Raw genomic sequence first — 17,001 nt, forward strand, 5'->3', positions numbered from 1 at the left:
CACTGAGCTGACAAAAGTCATTGGATAACAATGTGCACCTATAGATGGCGATAGTATCGCATAAAAAAGGTACAAATGGGAACTGCATTGCTGCAGATGTCATTTTGTACTAACGAAATTCATGTGAAAAGATTTACCACGTGATTATGGGCACAAGGTGGGAATTAACAGACTTTGAAGGCGGAATGGCAGTTGTAGCTAGGTTCATGGCACATTCCATTTCGGAAATCGTTTGGGAATTCAATATTCTGAGATCCACAGTGCCAACAGTGTGCCAAGAATACTAAATTTCAGGCGTTACCCTTCACCACAGGGAAAGCAGTGGCCGACGGCGTTCACTTAACGACCGAGAGCAGCGTCATTTGGGTAGAATTGTCAGTGTTGACAGACAAGCACCACTGTGTGAAAAAACCACAGAAATCATAGTGGGATGTACGAGATTTGCCCAGAAAGTAATGCACCGCATTTTTTTCTCATCCAAAACAATGCTACGAATGCGGAACTTTCTGTATGTATCTGAAGTCTCCTGAGTGAGCGCGCCAAGTTTCCGTCACTTCCTACAGATAGCGTAGCTGTAGAACAGTTTCAAAATGGCGACTCTAGGTGATGTATGTTACAAGCAAGGTGCCATTACTGAAGTTCTATCTACAGAGAAAGAAACTGTGAGAAATATTCACAAACGCTTGTGCAAAGTCTATGGAATATCTGTTGTCGACAGTGGTATAGTTAGTCGCTGGTCACACAGGGTGAGATCATCAGAAGGCGGTTCGGCGGAGCCGCACGATTTACAACGGTCGGGGAGACCATCCACGGCCGTCGCACCCGACATGTTGCAGCGAGCTGATGTCGTTCGTGAGGACAGACGCATTACGACTCGCCAGTTGACGCTGCATCTGTCAATCAGCAAAGGAAGTGTGGATGCAATTATCCTGACTCTTGGCTGTTCAAAAGGTTGTGGAAGATGGGCATACACGCTCTTGTTTGGCGCTGTGTGTAATTCTCATTACGTATGTTCAATAAAGAATTGTTGAAGAAAAAAATACGGTGCATTACTTTCTGAGCAATCCTCGAACGACGAGCATATCCGTTAGGACATTGTGGATGAAATATGGCGTTTATGGGCTATGGAAGTAGACTACCGATACAAATGCCTTTGCTTAACACACACGACATCGCCTGCAGCGCCAATTCTGGGCTCGTGACTATATCAGTTGGACTCTAGATGGCTGTAAAACATTGGCTTGGTCAAATGAGCCCCAATTTAAGTTGAATGGCCGAATTCGAGTGTGTCGCAAACCCCATGAAGCCACGGACCCAAGTTATCAACAACGCACTGTGCAAGCTGGTGATTGCTCCATAATGGTATGGAGTGTGTTTACCTGGAATGGATGATGTCCAAGTGGACCGATGAGTGCCTGGAAATGGTTATGTTCAGCTACTTGGAGAGCCAATTGCAGCCGCTGATGGACTTCATGTTCCCAAACAACGATGTAATTTTTATGGATGACAATGAGCTATGTCACCAGTCTACAGTCGTTTGTGATTGATTTGAGGACCATTCTGGAAAATTCGAGAGAATGATTTGGCCACCCAGATCGTCTGACATATCATTGCATTGTGCTTCTATGAAGAAGAATTGACATGCGCTAAACGACTATTAGATAAGTTTCTGTTATACAACTTTTATTCTCAACTCAAATGAATACCGAAGGTCTAAAGATTTATAACAGCCCCAACTTTGTAGGCTAGTGAAGATGACAAAATAATTTGTATAAATTGTTAAAGCGAAATGAAGGTACATTTTCAACTTATGATGTATATACAGGGTGAGTCACCTAACGTTACCACTGGATATATTTCGTAAAGCACATCAAATACTGACGAACCGATTCCACAGACCGAACGTGAGGAGAGGGGCTAGTGTAATTGTTTAATACAAACCATACAAAAATTCACGGAAGTATGTATTTAACACAAACCTACGTTTTTTTTAAATGGAACCACGTTAGTTCTGTTAGCACATCTGAACATATAAACAAATACATAATCAGTGCCGTTTGTTGCACTGTAAAATGTTAATTACATCCGGAGATATTGTAACCTGAAGTTGAAGCTTGAAACCTCCGACGTTCAGTTGCGTGTTGTAACAAACACGGGCCACGGTCGGCGAGCAGCATCTGCAGGGACATGTTTACGATGACGACCGTGTTTACGAGTGTGGCTGTAGTGCACTGCTGTGGTTTGGTCTAGCTGTCGCAGTGTCCGCATGTAGCGCTTGCTGCTATTGTTATTCTGCATTCGTCTCCGCACGCAGACCAACTGTAGTACACCGTGTTACCAGACGTCTGTGATAGTGTAGTGTTGTAGGAACTGTGACCATGGTGTGTTCGAACTCTGATGAAAAGACGGAGATGATACTCATCTATGGCGAGTGTCGACGAAATGCAGCTGAAGCCTGCAGGGTGTATGCTGAACGGTACCCGGACAGAGAGCATCCAACGTGCCGCACATTGCAAAACATCTACCGCCAACTGTATGCAACAGGTATGGTCGTAGCACGCAAACGGGTCCGTAACATGCCCGTCACAGGAGAAGCGGGTGCAGTTGGTGTGTTAGCTGCTGTTGCCATGAACCCACACATGAGTACACGGGACATTGCGAGAGCCGGTGGACTGAGTCAAAGTAGTGTCATGCGCATACTGCATCGTCACCGCTTTCACCCGTTTCATGTGTCGCTACATCAGCAATTACATGGTGATGACTTTAATCATCGAGTGCAATTCTGTCAATGGGCATTAACAGAGAATGCGTTGCAGTTCTACCTGTTTACCGATGAAGCGGGTTTCACAAACCACGGGGCAGTGAATCTACGGAACATGCATTACTGGTCCGTGGACAATCCTCGCTGGCTCAGACAGGTAGAGCGACAGCGACCGTGGACTGTAAATGTATGGTGCGGAATCATTGGCGACCACCTCATTAGTCCTCACTTCATTGCAGGGACCCAAACAGCTGCAACATACATCGCGTTTCTACAGAATGATCTGCCAACGTTGCTCGAAAATGTCCCACTGGAAACGCGTCGACGTATGTGGTATCAGCATGCTGGTGCACCTGCACATTCCGCGATTGTCACTAGGCTGACCCTTGACAGGATGTTCGACGGGCGTTTCATACAACGTGGAGGACGCATAAATTGGCCAGCCCGTTCTCCTGATCTTACACCACTGGACTTCTTTCTGTGGGGTACGTTAAAGGATAATGTGTACCGTGGTGTGCCTACAACCCCAGAGGATATGAAACAACGTATTGTGGCAGCCTGCGGCGACATTACACCAGATGTACTGCGGCGTGTACGACATTCATCACGCCAGAGATTGCAATTGTGTGCAGCAAATGATGGCCACCATATTGAACATCTATTGGCCTGACATGTCGGGACACACTCTACTCCACTCCGTAATTGAAAACTGAAACCACGTGTGTACGTGTACCTCACCCCTCATGGTAATGTACATTTGCGTCAGTGAAAAAGACCAATAAAAAGGTGTTAGCATGTGGACGTAATATGCTGTTCCAGTCTCTTCTGTACCTAAGGTCCATCACCGTTCCCTTTGGATCCCTACGTAATTCGGTGCTCTCCGATACACACGATCGAACAGCGGAGGAGTGGTATAAGCTTAGAGATAAGTGCTGCCATTGTTGCTGGGTATAGGAACTATCAAAACTTAAATTTCAGTGAATTAGAAACATCAGCTGTGTACGGCTGAAAATGTGTGCCCGACCGGAATTCGAACCAGGGATCTCCTGCACACTAGGCAGGTATACTAACCCTTCTTTTTTTATCTCATTTTCTTCGTTACTGTTCGTTGCATTTGTTCGGGGCGGACGTCCCATGACACTTGTTCTATTTCATCGTTGATCCGTTCACTCGATTTTGTATTACAGAGGGTAGCTAATCCTCGGACCGAACACGCCGAGCTTCCGTGCCGTCATTCCCTAAGCCATCGAGCACACAGGAATTAGTGTGGCTGCGCGGTCTTATCCCAAGCACGCGTTATCATACTTATATAATTACGGCGATCACAAGCCAAGGTTCATTTCTGTGCGAATGCACACATAAGCTCGAACTGACGCCGGAATAGACCTTGCCCCGAGCATTGAGATTAATGGCCAGGGAGCACTACTTTCGTAGTGTGTGGAAAAAGTTGAGAATGTGGGTCTGCTGGGGAGGGGGGTGGGGTAAATATTCGTCGAATACGACGTATCCATCTCAAATCGTTCAGTGAAGCATCCCCTGTCCTTCTCAATTTTTGCACGCCCTTACGGACACATCTTGTATAAGAAGAGGCTGCCGATGAGAACTTAGAAACGGAACTTCTCGTAATGGGTCTGAAGGCATTCAATACTTTAGGACTTTAAATGCCGGCGAATGCGTTCTTGCCAGTGTTTACAACACTGAGAAACATACAAGCTCACCGTTGCTGCCATGGAGGTGGCCTAGTCGCATGCGATAGCTTGAAGCATTGTTAGATGAGTTTTCCGGACATGGATTCCTCTCCATAGACACTGTCTACTAGGTCTCGATGTCAGTCGGTATCGTTGTGTTAAGCCCAGTGAAGAATCATGTTATGTGATGTTACGAGTGAGGAATGTATCAGTTAGTTTACAAAAAATTTAGCAGTAGCATAGACACTACCAAAACTCAAGGGCTCTTCTTAAACTGTAATATTACCCACCTTAAGGATTGGAAGAGCGGCTGTAAAGACAATCGTTATCGTTATTTAGCGTACAACACACTAATGCGGGGAATATAATCCACACTGACACATTTCGTGAGTCAAGCTTCCACTATCTGGCTGTCTGCGCTCTACCTTTCATAAGGACGCTCTCAAAAAAGCACGAAATAGTGGCAAATAGAAACAAATAATGTGGTGTCACTGCCAGACACCACACTTGCTAGGTGGTAGCCTTTAAATCGGCCGCGGTCCGGTAGTATACGTCGGACCCGCGTGTCGCCACTGTCAGTGATAGCAGACCGAGCGCCACCACACGGCAGGTCTAGAGAGACGTCCTGGCACTCGCCCCAGTTGTACAGCCGACTTTGCTAGCGAAGCTACACTGACCAATACGCTCTCATTTGCCGAGACGATAGTTAGCATAGCCTTCAGCTACGTCATTTGCTACGACCTAGCAAGGTGCCATTACCAGTTTATATTCAGTGTAATAATGTCTAAACAAGAGCGATGTTCTCCAATTGTGGATTAAAGTTAAGTATTCCAAGAACTACGTTCTTTTCTTTATAGGATAATTACTTTACCTTGTTCCAGACCTCACGCCAATCTGCGTGAGCTTAACGCGTGCCTTTCGGCTACCTCCGAGTGGCTTGGCTGTCTTGCCACGCCACTACAAATAAAGATATTCGCTCACAAAGTCCTCGTCTTAAAATCGACATCTGCTTCTCTGTTTCGTTTCTCCACACTACCGTACACTCACCAAAGTGCTACTTTCTTATAGTGGTACCACCGGTAGCATCTGTTTCAAGTCACAGTTAGTTCTACAAACAAGTACACAGCTACAACTAACTGAACTGAGCCATGAACCTTTCCATAGCATTCCGTAGATGTCACAGGAAACAATATACTAAAAGCTTACTTCAACGGATTTGTGGATTTTCTTTAGGTTAGCAGTAATACGATATAAGTGAGCAGTTTGTTTGGATAATTGTTGTTTCCTCTCTGTCCCTTGCAACATCTCTGGAATGCTTTGGAACGGCTGATAGTTCCGTCCAGGCACTGGTGCCGTATCCTTACTAACGGAACCAGCCAGTGCACGTGATGGCAACTGGTGCGGCCCCTGAGGCAGAAGTGGCCGTTGTTGCCAACAGACGAAAGGAGTACTTTGGTGAAGGTCCTTGGTCAGAACTAGAGTGAAATTGTAATAAATATCTTAACACGGCCGAAAGTATTTCACAGTGCACAATACGAAACTGTCAGAAGAGCAGGTTTCCAGACTGTAGCTTCCTTTTCGAAGAACCTGACCTTGATCGCACGGTTCGGAGAAATCGATGACGTATCAACCTAAATTTTATGTTACTCACTTGCAGATACTGTGGGGGCAGTAGAGGAAAGTCGGCAAGTACACTGCCAGGAACTGCCTCAGAAGATAGACGGTGGACTGAAATAACACTAATGTGCAGACCAACACATAAAACATAGGAGCTAAACATACACAAACATTACTGCAGTACTTTGTTATTGTTGTTTACCTCTCATAGTATCACAATACAATATTATTATCGTGTCTTTCTAGACAGAATTCACCTCGAGATGGTGAATCAAATGTGTATCTTTTAGGGGAAAATCAATAAATGAAGCTGCATACTGCACAGCTGCACAGAAACTGGATATAATTGCGACACTCTTTCTGCTACATCAATTCTTTCGATAATCATAGTAAGAAGTGCCCTCTGAGCTGTAAACAAGCAAAGACATGACTATAATAAACAGGAAATTCCTTCCTCGTTTCCGGTTGTCTACAAAATATTTATGAAACTTATAGAGAATAAAATTAAGTGATTTAAAGGGAACGTCCTGGCCTACGATTACCGATTAACTGCGTTAGCAATAGATGTGATATCACTGTGTAGTCTAGTGTAATATTAAATTTTAATAATTCAAACCAGTATTTATTAATGCGTGGGGGCTAAATAACGGAAAAAGCGCTACTATATTGCAATTTAAATTATTAACAAACCGACGGGATTAACAACAGCTGTATCGTGCATCGTTACCACATGCTATTAAATAGTAACGCACTTCCCTTACAACTTTCAAAATGAAAACAATTATTCGAGTGAAGTAGACAGTGCAGAAAGATATTTCATTGGCTATTTGGGTGTGTGTCGACCCTCATATTTCAACAATCAACGTGTCTAATATTGGTGCCGTACTAGTTAGCTTGGCGATAGGATATACATCGGATGTATATTCACTCTAGTGAGCGTAATTAGGTTCTTTGATTTTAAAAAGGATAAATTAAGGGCGAGGAAAGGAAAACGATAATTTAATGTTCCTCTGATATTACCGTACGACTATACCGTGATCAAAGAGGCAGGAGTACAGATTATAGCGACCCACCCTCTTTCCTATTCGTAATTTATAGCGTTCACTTTTAGTTTATCATCATTAGTATCTGGTCGTGCCTGTTAATTAGCGTGACGTTCCTAGGTTAGTTAGGTAAGTAGCTTAGGAAACACTTGCTCATCACTTACCAAGCAGGATTCACGGAGGAGACAGGGAAGATTCAACGAAGAGCGGCACGTTTCCCCCCGGGATCTTTTAAGGGCCCTACACACTCATAAACCGACACCCACTGACCGACCGACAAATTGCACTTGAAGGCGCTTTGGCCAACCGACCGAACAACTTTTCTTGTCTGGCGGTCGGTTGGAGGTTCCGTTAGTAAGCGCGAGAGTTTTAAAGAGGTACTAAACCAACGTCAGTGGCCGTCGCTACAACAGAGACGCTGTAAAGCACGGAGAGAGCTACTGTTGAAATTCGGTGATCGTACGTTTCAACAAGAGTAGAGAGACATATCACTTCCTCCCATGCGTGCCTCGCGAAATGACCACGGCGTGAAAGCAAGAGAAATGGGAGCTCATACGGAGGTTTATCGATAATCGTTCTTCGCAAGTACCAATTCCGGATGGAATAAGTAAGGGGCAAAACTACAGCGGTACCAGAAGTACCGACAGCGACGCCTAGTAAGGTCTTTTGCGAAGTATAGTTGTAGATGAAGAACGTACAGGGAATAGGCAAAATAATGTGAACACCTGTACTTACTTGGGAGTGTTTGCTAATAAAGGATTGGACCCCCATTTTCCCGTAATACAGCTGCGATTCTTCTTGGAATAATGGCATATAATGAGTCTATAGTATCCAGCGGAATGTTATGCCACTCTTCGATCAGAACCTCTTCTACATCCTGTAGTGACGAGGGAGGCGGACTGTGCTGGCCAAGGAAGACGCTGCAGTTCATTTGCATGCTCGTCATACTACGATTGTACTGTCCTCGCTGTGTAAATGGGTGCATTATCGTCCTGAAATATGGCATCACTGCTGGGGAACAAAATTTGAATCATGGGGTGCACCTGATCACCTAAGATGTTCACATAATCGTTGGCTGTAACACGGAATTTGAGAGTAATGTTGGTACCAGCAGAATACCATGATATGGCTGCCCAAGCCATCACACTTCCACCTCCATACTTAACGTTGGAATAAAGCAATCAGGGCTGCAGGCTTCTTTTGGGGTTCTCCGGACGTAAACCTGCCCCGATGATTGAAATAACGAAACCGTTGACTCGTCGGATCACATGACGTGTTTCCACTGATTGGCCGTCCTGTATTTATGCTTCTGACACCATGTTTTACTATTCTTAGCATTGTTTGTCGTCACTAATAGTTTCGGTAAAGCAGCTCGTCCATGAACATTCGCATTATGGAGTTCTCGGCGGACAGTGTCAATAGAAACGTGGTCTCGAAGATGGCTATTGAGCTCTGTAGTCACTTTAGCCTTCGTAGTTTTGTGTTTTGACACAATTCGTGTTAGCATACGACGATCTCTGTCATTTAGTTTTGATTTGCACCCACTATTACGTTTCCACGGTGATGTATTTCCAGGATTTGTGTAAGCTGTCACGACTGTTGAAACAGTTGCTTTTGAAACATTCAATAAGTTGGCTGTCTTGGTTACTAATGCTCCAGTTAATCGGGCCTCCACAATCTACCCTCTTTGGAACCCTGTTAGGTCTTTCATTGCACGTCGATCTGTGTCTGAATGCAAATACAAAATGTGCACTACTCGTAAACAACCTGCTCTGATGGCTAGTCGGTTCTGAACACGCCCAGTCCAGCGCGACACGTACCTTACCTGCGTTGTTGACAATCAAACACAACCATCCCATTACTACCACTGTTCACATTATTTTGCCTATCCTCTGTATGTCAGACAGTAACTATTTACAGCCATCGACCAGTGAGGAGGAATCATTCCTGTATTTATATTAGAAAGGTAACGAACATCATAATTCATTGCTCCTCATAGCTCCACTTCTTTAACCTCCATCAATCTATCGTTAACGTTGAAAATGTCAAGACGTACGACGGTTCGGTGTCCATATTGAACAGCAGGCAACGGCTTGCCACTCTGGACAGTGCAATGTCTAGTGAAGTACTTCGATGATCAAAACAACCTTTAGCTGGAGTATAGCTGTACTTGCTTAGGAACTGTTCTGTTTTCTTAATCCACTTAGATCTTCTTCCAATACCTCCGTGATACCCACAGATCTCCTCGAGGGAGTGGTTCCTTTGCCGGTCATTACTCCACTGAATTAACGATGCGTCTATAATGTCTTTCCTTTAACGACCTCATTAAGCCTAATCCTACTTCTAATCGTCTCGTTCTTAACAGAACTTTAAAATCTAATCATCGTCTGCTATTACTCATTTTCCACCTTTTGCACAATTTTTAGCGTGTGCGCACGCATTTTGTACAATTTTTGAACAAAGTTAAGCCGGCCGCTGTGGTCGAGCGGTTCTAGGTGCTTCAGTCCGTAACCGCGCTGCTGCTAGGGTCGCACGTTCGAATCCTACCTCGGGCATGGTTGTGTGTAATGTCCTTAGGTTAGTTAGGTTTAAGTAGTTCTAAGTCAAGGGGACTGACGACCTCAGATGTTAAGCTTAGAGCCATTATAACCATTTGAAGAAAGTTACCTGCATGTCAGCCTTCTAAGTGGTAGGAAGAGCTGTTGTTGGAATTTATCTAGCTTCTGAGTTCACTCATCCGTCAGTGACTAACAGGCGTATGAGAAGCTTGGCGCCAGCGTTCATGATATTTTGCAAGTTCTTCCCGTCTACTTGCTTTAAAGTAGGCTATCTTCATCATATCTATCAGTTAATAATTTTGGGGGTTGCAGAGGGGATCATTGTTGGTAGTCCAGGCGAAAGGAGGTGCTTGAACCAGAGCACAACTGCAAGTAAAGCAGTTGACTACTGTCAGAACATTCTCAGCTGATACCAAACGTAGTGGCTTCAGTAACGTAGATGTGCCCTCTCTCCTCTTTCACGTTTTCAACTTAATTCTGAGAATCACATGGGAGGACGGGAAAACATCAAGATTCGAAGGTAATTTTCTTTCAGCAGAGACAATTGAATGAGGTGTAGAAGTTTCTATCTCGGAAAATACATTTTTAGTCCTCACAACATTTTCCATTTCTAGTCGTTAAGCAGGGTTCAAAAAATGGTTCAAATGGTTCTGAGCACTATTGGACTTAACAGCTGAGGTCATCAGTCCCCTAGAACTTAGAACTACTTAAACATAACTAATCTAAGGACATCACACACATCCATGCCCGAGGCAGGATTCGAACCTGCGACCGTAGCAGTCGCGCGGTTCCGGTCTGAAGCGCCTAGAACAACTCGGCCACCGCGGCCGGCCGTTAAGCAGGGGTTCTTGAAGACGGAGACACTGTGGTTTACAGAGGACACATTGAGGTGAAAGTAATTTTCGTTGATCTTTCGACTACCCTCATAAAAGCTTAAAGTTGCTGCAGATGACAAGCTGCGAAACGCGTCGTCAACTTGTGAACTGATACACCTCATATGTCCTTGTTTTTGGTTCATTTTATCGAAATCCATATGCTGTTTCTTTGGTATCTCTGTAATTGGGAGGGACGTTAAATAAGTAATAAAACACTCGTTGTTTTTGCTCGGTTAGTTCTACATCTACATCCATACTCCGCAAACCACCTGACGGTGTGTGGCGGAGGGTACCTAGAGTACCTCTATAGGTTCTCCCTTCTATTCCAGTCTCGTATTGTTCGTGGAAAGAAGGATTGTCGGTATGCCTCTGTGTGGGATCTAATCTCTATGATTTTATCCTCATGGTCTCTTCGCGAGATATACGTAGGAGGGGGCAATATACTGCTTGACTTTCTACAACATACCTTCACCGAAGGTATGTTCTAGAAACTTCAACAAAAGCCCGTACCGAGCTACTGAGCGTCTCTCCTGCAGAGTCTTCCACTGGAATTGACAATATTCGGAATATGTTACTGGACATGGAGAAATATTCAGGCTTCAGCCCCTGTAGGTTCATGAGCTTCCGATAGGTGGCAGCGCTATCGTAGCCTTGAAAATGCCGTCTGTAACGGAGCAGTGTTCGAAGCAGAGAGCTGTCACTGAGTTTCTTTTTGCGGAAAACCAGAGCACCGCAGATATTCACGGCACTTGCAGAATGTCTACGGATACCTGGCAGTGAACAACGTGGTGTCTGTCCTTGCCGCAACAAGGTCACGCAAACCCGTCAGATCTCTCGCGTGGCGCGAGGCTGCACACAGCAGTGAGTCCTCCGGTTTAGAAACGTGCGGACACTCTCATTCGAGGTGATCGATGGATGACAATCAAACAGCTCGCTTCTCGACTGGAGGTTTCTGTTGGTAGTGCTAACACACTCGTCTACCAGTTAGACTGTTCTTCCTCATCCACCCTGCAGCCCGGATCTCGCACCTTACAACTTCCTTCCGGTTGGCGCAATGGAGGGTGCACTCCACGGGAAGCAGTACGTGGATGTTAATGCAGCAAGACGTTGGCCACGACCTCAACCAGTAGAGTGTTGTCATGCGGTCACACAGGCCCTCCCAGTAAGATGGCATAGTCCCGCAGCATTGAACGAAAATTACGTCGAAAAATAGGATTTTGTAGTCTAAAGAGCAGGGTATAGTATAGTGTATTGGAATTCAGAATAAAACCAACGTGCTTTCAGAAAAAAGTGTTGCATTACTTTATTGAATGCCATTCGTAGTTGTATATCTAGTAATTATTGTGCTTCATGAGCTTCACAGAGTCTTGTATGAGATCTCATGGGAGGATGGGACACGAGCTTCCGCTGGCCAGCCCCCAGAGAACCCTAGGGAGAATAGGCAGCTACTCTGAACCAGCCACTGACAGCGGCATCAGTGACCTGGATATTGGAAAAAAAGGGTCGCAGCCTGTCGCGAATTTGTAAGACTGCTTTGTTGTGGGGAGCTAGGTGGCTGTTTATTGTTAATATACTGTCTTTCAACCTTATGGGGGAGGATGTTGGGCAGCCTGAGGTCACTCGACATGGGGTACACTCTCTTGCCAAGGTGGGACACTGGCTGTTCTCTAGAAATTTCGGATAAGGGAAAACAGCCTTTAGGCGATCTAAAAAGGTATCTGACAAGTGGCTGAAGGAACCTCAGCTTTGTCAGAATTATATGCCATGGAAAGAAGTCCACTGGACTTCTTACAACAGGGGGTGCTGTTGGGCCGCTCTTTTAAAAAAATATCTCATTGGCCACTGTTTCACGAAGCCTTCTGAATGGTGGAGTATTCTTCTATGAGGACCTTATGCAGAGCAGAGTGTGGAAGGAGTATTTTTGACAATCTGAGGAGAATGCGGAAGTGGTCCCTCTGGATGAAGACTCGGAAGCAAACTCTTAGGACTAAGAAACGTGGAGAGGTGGGCATCCTAACTTCCGAGCCACTGCGGAGGGCGCACTTCTATTTCTGAAGGTCAACCGGTCACACGCTGGCTGATTGATTAGCGGTTGACATGAGAGTCTGCCGTATGCAGGACTCCGTGCTTCGTCTCGTAACTATAGTGAAATTATCTGACAGCATACGTTAACCAGAACGTCCATTAGGGTGTTGTTTTACTCCGTTGCATGTAACCTTCATTAGATTCGGTGACTTAACGACTGATCAAAGCCGCCCTGACCGATCAGATTTCGCCTTTTGCTTAAGGGTTTCATATGACCTTCTGGCACAACCGGACAAAAATCGGGAAAAACGACAGTCCGTACGCCTCCGTCCTTGCCCTAATTTCTCGTATCTTACTTTCGTGATCCTTACGCACGATGTATGTTGGTGGCAATAGAATCTTTCTTTGACACATTAGATTCGCTGAACACGTTATTCGAACGTTTGATAGCACGGTCCAAGATCCTATAGCTTAGATTGTGTTGCACTTTGTGGTAGACTAATGAAAGTTCACCAGCAATGGCTTTCACATCTTCGTTTGTTAAGCCTTTTCTCAGGTGAGGAGAGATGAAGAACGTAGTTATTTTGGATGAAGTAATTACATCATTTGCTTTGCATTTGTGACCTACAGGTAAATACAAGACGTTAACTCAGAAAATTGCGGATTACTAGTTACTACGCACTGAACAGTAATTACCGTACGTGAAGTATTCATGTACTGTAAACAATCGTCCTTGCCGCCATGTGCGATGCTAAGCTCCCGTTTACAAATTGAGTAGTTTGCTTTATAAGCATTTGACCGTGCTGGTACAATCCAGGAATATAAAGTTTCCCATTTCGTAAGATATGTACAAATATAGTTTGTTTTGTTTTTTGGTGGCGTTTTAGCTTCGTCTTCGCTGCCGATCATAAACTCTTGAACAAGTTAATGACGATTCGCAGTAAGCACTGGCACAGAAACAAAGTCACATCCAACCGCCAAGTGTCGGTTGATCATTCTAAAGATATTCGATAGACATAATGTCGACATCTATGGTCGAAGGTCAATATAGAATCAGTTGTCTCTTCTGTCTACGAACGAATCCTGACAGTGCTTGCAAAATTTAAGTGACTGAAAAAAATTTGACATACCGGTACGTGATAAGGAAAATAAAGTTAAAAACGTGAGATAAACGGCCACTGAGCCTGAAAATACGGGAGCCGGGAGATTATGAAAAAATGTCTGTAAATACGGGAGATCCCGGTAAATACGGGAGAGTTGATCACCCTAGTCCAAGATTTGCTTCAAATCAATTGCGAACAACTGTGGCCCCGTCACATGCCACATTGGCATCCACAGAAATTCCATCGCTGTTTGGCAACACGACGCCCATGAATGTCTGCAAATGGTTTCCAAGTCACCGAACAAACAGAGAACCCAGTCCATTCCACGTAAACACAGCCCCCCACATCGAGCAACCACCAGCTTGCACAGTGCCTTGTTGACGGGTAAATAGCTTCGTGGGGTCTGCATGGCTCTCGAACCCTACCATCAGCTCTCACCAATTGAAATTTGGGCTCATCTGACCAAGCCACAGTTTTCCAGTCGTTTAAGAAAAAAATGGTTCAAATGGCTCTGAGCACTATGGGACTCAACTGCTGTGGTCATAAGTCCCCTAGAACTTAGAACTACTTAAACCTAACTAACCTAAGGACAGCACACAACACCCAGCCATCACGAGGCAGAGAAAATCCCTGACCCCGCCGGGAATCGAACCCGGGAACCCGGGCGTGGGAAGCGAGAACGCTACCGCACGACCACGAGATGCGGGCAGTCGTTTAAGATCCAACCGGTATGGTCACAAGCCCAAGAGAGGCGCTGCAGGCGATGTCGCGTTGTCGGCAAAGGCACTCCAGTCGGTTGTCCGCTACCATGGCCCATTAACGCCACCGAGCGAGATGGCGCAGTGGTTAGCACACTGGACTCGCATTCGGGAGGACGACGGTTCAATCCCGCGTCCGGCCATCCTGATTTAGGTTTTCCGTGATTTCCCTAAATCGCTCCAGGCAAATGCCGGGATGGTTCCTCTGAAAGGGCACGGACGATTTCCTTCCCTGTCCTTCCCTAATCCGATGAGACCGATGACCTCGCTGTTTGGTCTCTTCCACCAAAAACCAACCAATCCCTTAACGCCAAATTTTGCCGCACTGTCCTAACGGATACGTCCGTCGTACGTCCCACATTGATTTCACGCAGTGTTGCTTGTGTATTAGCACTGACAATTCTACGTAAACGCCGCTGCTGTCGGTCGCTGAGTGAAGGCCGTCGGCCGCTGCGTTGTCCGTGGTGAGAGATAATGCATGAAATTTGGTATTCTCAGCACACTCTCGACACTGTGGACTCGGAATATAGAATTCACCAACGATTTCCGAAACTGGATGTGACATCCGTCCAAAGTCTGTTAATTCCAGTCGTGCTGTCATAAACGCCGGCCGGAGTGGTCGAGCGGTTCTAGGCGCTTCAGTCTGGAACCGAGCGACTGCTACTGTCGCAGGTTCGAATCCTGCCTCGGCATGGATGTGTGTGATGTCCTTAGGTTAGTTAGGTTTAAGTAATTCTACGTTCTAGGGGACTGATGACCCCAGATGTTAAGTCCCACAGTGCTCAGAGCCATTTGAACCATTTTTTTTTTTTTTAGCCATAATCACGTCAGAAACATTTTCGTATGAATCACCTGAGTACAAATGACATCTCCGCCAAAACATTGCCCTTTTATACCTTGTGTAGGCGAAACAGTCACCAACTATATATGTGCATTTCGCCCTCCCATGAATTTTTGTCACCTCTGCGTAAGTAGAAGACAGAGGACGCCATTTCTCTTCTGTGTCTTGCGGAAGTCGACTTTTATACGCACATGTTCTTTGTGTACAAATAAATTCACGCAGCAGCGCTTTAAGAACTCACGCCGAACCCCTTGTCGCTTACCCCCTACGGTCGTAAGAGCCGTGACAGCTGTTCCGTTGTCGCGACCCATGCATAATATTCATGTCATTAGAACGTCTTTCCTTTGGAGGAGGAACGTCGCCGTCCTGCCGCGCCCTCATCCCGGAAGGCCGGCGTGATTCACGCTCGCTCTCGCCGCCTAACAACCGCGCCAGCTCTCGCGCCACGTTGGATGCCGGAGAAATGCTGGCGATTAATGTAAATATGTTTCGGGCGGGTAGGCGCTCGTCCGCCGGGGCAGCCGGCGGAGCGCGGCAGGCGGGGTGCTTTAATTTCACAGCGCATTAGGCTGGCATCGCGCGCGGGAGGGGCCGCGCCTGCGATCGCCGCCGCTGGTCGTGACCCGCGGCCGCGGTCGTGGCCGTGGTCGTCGCCGGCAGCTGTTGCATCCTGACGCGGGCCACGACCATACGGGGCGAGGACTTGCCTGCCCTGCTGAGAGGGCACCGCGATGAAGCTGACTGCGCAACAATCAATTATCAATTTAAAAAAAAAATACAAGAAGCAGTTTCAACTAATGAAGACATGGTCGGAAACCGTCGCTGCTGTGTCAGATTAACTTTTGATGGTGTACGGCTCACATCGATGAAGAAAACTGTTCAGCTACATCTACATCTACATCTACATCCATACTCCGCAAGCCACCTATAGGTGTGTTGCGGAGGGTACCTTGAGTACCTCTATCGATTCTCCCTTCTATTCCAGTCTCGTATTGTTCGTGGAAAGAAGGACTGTCGGTATGCCTCTGTGTGGGCTCTAATCTCTCTGATTTTATCCTCATGGTCTCTTCGCGAGATATACGTAGGAGGGGGCAATATACTGCTTGACTCTTCGGTGAAGGTATGTTCTAGAAACTTCAACAAAAGCCCGTACCGAGCTACTGAGCGTCTCTCCTGCAGAGTCTTCCACTGGAATTGACAATATTCGGAATATGTTACTGGACATGGAGAAATATTCAGGCTTCAGCCCCTGTAGGTTCATGAACTTCCGATAGGTGGCAGCGCTATACGTAGCCTTGAAAATGCCATCTGTAACGGAGCAGTGTTCGAAGCAGAGAGCTGTCACTGAGTTTCTTTTTGCGGGAAACCAGAGCACCGCAGATATTCACGGCACTTGCAGAATGTCTACGGATACCTGGCAGTGAACAACGTGGTGTCTGTCCTTACCGCAACAAGGTCACGCAAACCCGTCGGATCTGTCGCGTGGCGCGAGGCTGCACACCGCAGTGAGTCCTCCGGGTTAGAAACGTGCGGACACTCTCATTCGAGGTGATCGATGGATGACAATCAAACAGCTCGCTGCTCGACTGGAGGTTTCTGTTGGTAGTGCTAACACACTCGTCTACCGGTTAGACTGTTCTTCCTCATCCACCCTGCAGCCCGGATCTCGCACCTTACAACTTCCTTCTTGTTGGCGCATTGGAGGGTTCACTCCACGGGAAGCAGTACGTGG

This window comes from Schistocerca nitens, chromosome 6 (assembly GCF_023898315.1).
Source record: "Schistocerca nitens isolate TAMUIC-IGC-003100 chromosome 6, iqSchNite1.1, whole genome shotgun sequence".
NCBI lineage: Eukaryota > Metazoa > Arthropoda > Insecta > Orthoptera > Acrididae > Schistocerca > Schistocerca nitens.